The 7,242-nt window shown below is 53.1% G+C and overlaps 1 long non-coding RNA gene across 1 annotated transcript; it reads left to right on the plus strand.

Annotated features, from left to right (window-relative positions):
• Window positions 1–2,330: 2,330 nt before the first annotated feature.
• On the plus strand, window positions 2,331–6,654 carry LOC115501077. The gene is made up of 3 exons (XR_003964718.1): window positions 2,331–2,448; window positions 4,172–4,385; window positions 6,471–6,654. It is a non-coding gene; the product is annotated as an uncharacterized LOC115501077 (long non-coding RNA).
• Window positions 6,655–7,242: the final 588 nt, after the last annotated feature.

The following is a 7,242-nucleotide window of genomic DNA, read 5'->3' on the forward strand; positions in this document are numbered from 1 at the left end:
CGTCCCTCACCATTCATTCACTTCCTCTGGTCACAGATGTCTCTTGGGGCGGCAGGGCTCCCAGACCAGGAGAGGACAACCAGGATCCTGAGTCCATGAGACTTTCTCAATTCACAGGCCTAGCGGGGAAGGCCACATGGCCAAGGTCACCCAGGGGGGTCAAGCGAAGCTAGGACTCCCTCTTGGTCTTCCTCTCCAGCCAGAGCTCCGTCTCCTTCCCCTGAAGGAAGCTCCGGTGCCCCAGAGCTATACGCCCCCACTCTCTCCTGCCCTGCCCACCCCCCATCTCCCAAGATTCCCCTGTAGGTGTACCCCCCCCACAACACTCTCTCTGCTGGGGAGGACAAGAGCTTACCTAACCTGCTTGCTCTCTGGTCCCATGGACCTGCTTGCTGTAGGCTCTCTGCACACCCTCAGCAGAAATGTCCACACCAGACAGCCTGGCCCTGTCCTTTGTGGCGTCCTTCCTCCCAGCACTAGACTGGGGATCAGGATATCTGCCACTCGTGGTGGCTCATTCATTTCTTCCTTTTTTGCTTTCTCCCAAAAATATGCATTATGTTTTACTGCGTGTGAGGTCCTGAGCAGGGTGCCAGGGATGAGTGGGGATAGACAGAATGGTAGCTGCCCTCATGGCCCAATGGCTGATCCGAACAAGTTAACGCGTGTAACATGATAGGAAGTCCCTCCTTGCAGCTGAGGAGCCAGGTGGCCTCCCGGCTGAAGCGATCCCTAAGCTGAGATCTCCAGCTGAAGAGGAGTGTTTTCCCGCAATGAATGCAAAGGCTGAGAAGCAAGAAGAAACCAGGTGTCATCTTGGGCGAGGCGAGGCCTCAGTTTTCTCATCTCTAGAATGGACTCCCCTCTCTGCTTACCTCACACGGTTCTAGAGAAGAATGAATATGGGTGTTCTTTGTGAGATGGAAAATGATGGTGGGCTGGTGGGGGGGGTGGCATTTGTCCCCCACCCGGGACAAGGGGTTAGAGCCCGGAGGCGGGTAGGCCAGTGGCTAGGGTTGGGGGGGGGGCCAGCTGGAGGCAGGGGGTGACTAGAACTCACTACTTGTTCTGCAGAGCCCTTCTGGTTACCTGGGCCTGGGAGCCAGCGGCCGGGACCATATGGCTGGGAGTTGTGGGAGCCGGAAATCGTGGAACTGGTAGCTGCTGACAGGGCTGGGCCCGGCCCCTGTGTTTGGCTTCCAGCCTCCACGTGGCCAGTACCTTCTGGGCCTTGGGCAGTCCAGGCCCCATGAGTCACAGAGAGGCTGCGGGGATCTAGTCTCCTCCCTGCACCTCTCAGCCCATCAATAAACCTGCTCTGCCCTCCCTGCCTTCAGCAAAGTTGGTGCTAGATACATCATTCTGGAGCTGGCTGGACAAGAGAGCCTACAGGACCCCCTTGCCCACAAGGGCTCTGGGGGAGACCCAGCCACGGGCAAGCTTTGTGCTTCTCTTACCAATAGCCCCGAGCATGAGCTTCCTGTCCCCTGGGCCCTCCTAGGCCCATGCCTGTGGCCCCAAGCCCTTCCCGGCATGGCTGGCCTCCTGGTCAGCAGCTGCAGGGGTGAGTCACAGCTCTCATTAGAGCTTAATTAATCAATTGAGTTAATCAGACAGCTGGGATGTGCTGTGGTTGCAGATGGAGGCGGGAGGAAAAGAGCCAGAGCATGAAGGGCTGGGTCAGGTGAGCGCGGCTGGCAGGGCCAGGGCTGGCAGCAGAGCTCGGTGGTTTGGCGAGGGAGGAGGGCGCCGGCCAAGTCCACACCTGAGGTCCCTGCGAAGGAGGGTGAATGGGTTCAGCCAAGGCCCATGATGAGCCGCTCCGAAAGGTGCCCTTTGTTGCCAGAGACAGAGCCTGGGGAAGGGGAAGGCAGGACCTCTTCCGCCCCTGGCTTCCTCTCTCATTTTTTATCTTGTCACGTGTGTCTCTGAAAGCGGTTTGAAATCCTTATTTGAATGGAGTGGGGAAAGGAAAGAAAGAAAAAAGACCAAAGAAAAAAGAAAAGGTAGGTCCTCACATTCCCAGTGATCCCAGTCTGATGGGAGAGACCAGATGTCTACTGGGGACACAGACAGAGATCCAGACTCAGAGAGACCCCGTCTCTCCAGTTGAGCCACTCAGGCTCAGCACATCTGGACCCCGGGGGAGGGGAGAGGCCAGAGGGACTGGAGCCAAGGGCAGGCGGGAGTCCAGGAAGAATACTGGGAGGAGGGGAGCACTGGAATGGAGTTTACACCATGATTTGCAAAATGTTGTTTCATCTATTTTTTTCTCATATCTGACCTTGGGGGGGGGGGGGGGAGCGGCACAGGAAGTGTGACTATGGGATATGGATTCAGAGAGGACTCATGGACACCCCGACAGACCCTGCCCTCGAGGGGCCTAGTCTGCACAAGGCAGCAAGCTAGGTGCCGTCCCCAGTGACCCAGAGTGTGAGGCTTGGAGAGGTAAGGGTCCAAGGCCTGGGACACGCAAGGGACTATGGGAGACGAACAGGAGGAAGGCAGGCATTTCTGACTAGGCTGTGAAAGGTTGCCCTGAAGGGGTGGCCTGTGAGCCGGAGCTTGCAGATGGGTGGGATCACAACATGTGGAAGCGGACCACTGTTGCAGGAAGGCGGAGGCAGGGAGGGTGGACCGCACTTGGCAGGGTCAGTGAGTCCCGCAAGCTGGGCTGGAAATGAGGTTCCTGTGTGTGTCAGGAAGCAAGGGCTTTGTGGCGGAGGGCTCTTTGAATGCCAAACTGATGAGTCTGAAACTGCATTTGGTAGGCGCTAGGGATCACCTTGAGTCTCTAGCTAGGAAGAATGGGCTTAGAGCAATTTGGGAGAGAGGATGCATATAGACGAATTTCTTTTTATTTTTTTATTTTTTTAAATGTTAATTTATTTTTGAGAGAGAGGGAGAGACAGAGCCTGAGTGGGGGAGGGAAGAGAGAGAGGCACAGAATCTGAAGCAGGCTCCAGGCTCAGAGCTGTTAGCACAGAGCCCGATGCGGGGCTCGAACCCACAAACCGTGAGATCATGACCTGAGCTGAAGTTGGATGCTTAACCCACTAAGCCACCCAGGCTCCCCGCATATAGATGATTTCTGCGCAGGGTGGAAAGATGGAAGAAACCTGTAGCAGGAAGAGGAGAGAGTGTGTGTATGTGTGTATATGTATTGTGTGTGTGTGTGTGTGTGTATGTGTATGTGTGTGTATACACGAGCACTGCATATGAGTGTATATGTATGTGTCTATACGTGAGTGTGTCTATATTGTGTGTGTGCATATTTGTGAGTGTGGGTGTCTAGAGCAGTGGTTCTTACTCTTTTAGGAGTCACAGAGCCCTCTAAGCCTTCACAAAAGCTTAGACCCTTAGTTTAGAAAAACGCACATACTCAAGGTTTTGCTTTCGATGAGCGAAAGTGTGCTCTTGGATCTCCTGAAGGCCATTTGCTGGGCCTCCTAGGGTTTCGATCTCCTAAAATCCCAGCTCTGTGAAAGCTACAAGTGAGAGCTTACCATGGCTCTCAGGAACCCACAGGAGTCCTGGGCAGCCTGGTGCTCTCCCCATACCTCTCCCCTGGCAGGACAATTCTGCAGCCAAGGCCGGAAGCACTGCTCGGGCCGTAGGGCTGGGGCTGGGGCGCAGGACCAACCACCCCAAGGCGTGAGAGCTCCAGGCGGCCAGGCCCTCTTCCCCAGCTCCCAGCATCAAGCTGAAAATGTCAGGCTAGACCCAGGAGGGCTGCCTCCCGGCCAGCGCTGAGCACCCTTTGCATTGCCCTGAAATAGCCCTGTTCACTCCTCCCCACAAATCCTGGTGCTGAGAACAGCTGAGAAGCAGGACCCAGGTGTCCTGGCTCCAAACCTGGAAGCTTCAGCTAAGCCGTTTCTGGGTTTGCTGTGTGGTTCCTGGAGAATCACACCCTTCCTGGGCCTCTGCTCCTACCCTCTTCTTCCAGCTGGAGCCTGCCTCCCCTAGGAGTAGGGTGGCCCTTGAGGACCCTGAGAACATGCCCAGCAAGATAGCCACCATGCAAGGGGTGACCTTGGAAGGGACCCCCTCCCACTGTCCCCATTTTCTCCTTTCCTCACACATGCTCATGGTTTACAAAGCATACTTTTTTTTTTTTTTTTTGCTGGAATGGGGCTGCTCATGACCATCCCCATGTGCATTCCTGAAGCTCATGGAAAGGGCCTTGCCTTAGATCCCACAGCCAGAAAGCAGAGGCACCAGGAATGAAAGGAGTTTCCAAGTCCAGCTGGCAGCCTTGTCCCTCCACACCAGGCTGCTCCAAGTGCCAAGGGATGCCAGGAAGCTCAGTCCACCCGCGCCAGGTCCTGCCCAGGAGAACTGGGGGCCTGTGGTGGACCTACTGAAGGAAGACCCTGCCATCGGTCAGTATCCCCTGCCCTCCCCCCAAGAGCCTCCTTCTGGGGCGCTGGGGCTTCTTCACAGTCAGAAAATTGACCCTCACAGGGGCACCTGGGTGGCTCAGTCGGTTGAGTGCCTGACTTCGGCTCAGATCATGATCTCACGGTTCGTGGGTTCGAGTCCTGCGTCAGACTCTGTGCTGACAGCTCAGAGCCTGGAGCCTGCTTCGGATTCTGTGTCTTTGTCTCTCTGCCCCTCCCCTGTCCTCTGTCTCTCTCTCTCTCTTTCTCAAAAATAAATAAATGTTAAAAGAAAGAAAGAAAGAAAGAAAGAAAGAAAGAGAACAAGAAAATTGATCCTCACAAAAGGGCGCTCTGCTTTGCATTTCATGGGAGCACACTGTTGGCCCTTTCTTTCCAGGGGCCCCTCCCTACTGTCACAGAAGCAAAAGCCCCTTCCCTGTGGGTTTCTTATTCTAGACCTGTACTAGTGCAATATGGTAGTCACCTGCCACATGAGGTAACTGAGGCCTTGGAATGTGGCTAGTGCTACATGTTGAAATGATAATACTCCGGATATATTGGGTTAAATTTATTTTTATTTTTTAAAATGTTTTATTATTTCTTTTTGAGAGAGAGAGAGAGAGAGAGAGAGACAGAGATAGAGACAGGGACAGAATATGAGCAGGGGAGGGGCAGAGAGAGAGGGAGACACAGAATCCAAAGCAGGCTCCAGGCTCTGAGCTGTCAGCACAGAGCCCAATGTGAGGCTCAAACCCATGAGCAGTGAGATCATGACCCGAGCCGAAGGTGGATGCTTAACCAACTGAGCCACCCAGGTGCCCCTGGGTTAAATTTTTAAAAAAATTATTTAAGCTGGGGGGACACCTGGATGGCTCGGTTGGTAGAGTGTCTGACTCTTGATCTCAGGGTCATGAGTTCAAGTCCCCCATTGGGCATGGAACCTACTTAAAAAGAAATGAATAAATAAAATTTTTTAAATGGTTTAACTTAAATTTCACCTATTTCTTTGTACTTTTTCTTTCTTTTTTTTTTTTTTGAAGCTTATTTAGTCATTTGGAGAGAGACAGAGAGCACGAGTGGGGCAGGGGCATAGAGAGAGGAAGACAGAGAGAATCCCAAGCAGGCTTCACACTGTCAGCGCAGAGCCCGATGCGGGGCTTGAACTCACAAAATATGAGATCGTGACCTGAGCCGAAACCAAGAATCGGATGCTCAACCGCCTGAGCCACCCAGGCGCCCCTCTATGTACTTTTCAACGTGGCTCCTAAAACATTTTTAAAGCACATACGTGTCTTGCATTATATTTCTTTGGACAGTGCCGTTCTAGATAGCAATAGCTCCTCACCCCTGCACAGTGGTTTTGTAGGATCTCATTGAAAACTGGGAGAGGAGGAGTGGGGGTTATGTGCCTCCGTCTCACAGATAAGGAGAGTGAGGTCAGACGACTTGCCAAGGTCATATAGCCAGGAAGGGGTGGAGGCCAGATATGAAACCAGGTTTTCCTGACTGTAGAACTGAGACCCACTTTCCAAGGCAATCCAGAGAGATACCCCTCTCTCCACATTGGTGCTGATCGTCCCCGCCCCCCCTTTATTCACTACCCCAGACCAGGCTGAACCACACTTCCTTCCCCATGCTCTGGGACTTCCCACTAGAAACATCCCCCCTGATCTAACCCCATTAAGACTAATGCCTCTTGGCCCTCCACTGAAGTCAGAGTCTTAACTTCACATTAGACTCTGTGGCCTGTGATTCTGCCCATCAAAGCTGGTGCCTTTGCCCTATCATTAAAAGCAGTGTTCTTCCGTACCTGGGCCACTCACGGGAGTGCCCCCGGGGCAAAGAAGCACCAGGCCACTGCTTCCTGGGTCACACCCACTTCCTCTCCCACTTTTGATCCTGATCCTCCCCCGCCCCTGTTCACCCCATCTGCCTCCTCCTTGGGGGGGGGGGAGATGAACATATTCAATGAGGCGAGGGGACTGTTTCTTTAATCACCCCCCCCCCCCCCCCCCCCGCCCCGTCCGTCCCTGGAACGTGATAAAAATACCCGGCATTGATCTTTTTTTCTTCCCCTTCTGCCAGGATAATGTTTACCCAGGTGTCAATCAGGAGAAGAATTTGGCTTCCTAATTTTCTCTTCTCCTCCCCGGGGGCCACGCGTCTCCCCGCCTCACATGGACCACTGAGCTGGAATCAAGGTTACTAATAATCCCCCGCACACACAGACACCGAGAGCACATATATTAAAGTCACATATTGATTTATATTTTTGGGTCCCTCTGCCTTTTCTGCCCAGCCTCAGCCTTTCTCTCTGCCAAGGAGAAAAAAAGAATTACACAGCTATATTTATCGCCAAGATGTTTAAAGACCATTGTGTCCGAAGCTAAGTCCCACCCCCTGCCCTCTTTGGGGGTATTTTTAAAAATAGCGTGCACTGCCTCTCTCCGTAAGCATTTATCTTTTGTTGTTCGTTCTTTAACTTTGCCCTGAAGGAAGTGGTGAGAGATTTAAGATAGACTGTCAGAAGGACTTCCTGTGTCAAGTCAGAAGGACTTGACAGTGGCTGCCATCCCCAGAGGAGGCTGGTGGAGGTGTCTTGCCAGCAAGATAAACCTGTTGCAGGGTGGGAGAGGGGCCTGTGTGGAAGGTAACCTCTGGAGGTCACCCACCAGTCCAAATAGCACCCTGTAATTAGTGGCTCACCATTTATGGTCCCATTTCACAGTTGGGAAAATCAAGGGGGCTGAGGAGTGAATTTACTTCCCACTGGGGCTCCAGAGTCCATGTAAGCCTTGGCCTTCCATCCGGACTTTGATGCTGACAGGAAAAAAAAAAAACAAACCTTTGTTCCAGG

Source organism: Lynx canadensis, chromosome E1 (genome assembly GCF_007474595.2).
Source record: "Lynx canadensis isolate LIC74 chromosome E1, mLynCan4.pri.v2, whole genome shotgun sequence".
Lineage (NCBI taxonomy): Eukaryota > Metazoa > Chordata > Mammalia > Carnivora > Felidae > Lynx > Lynx canadensis.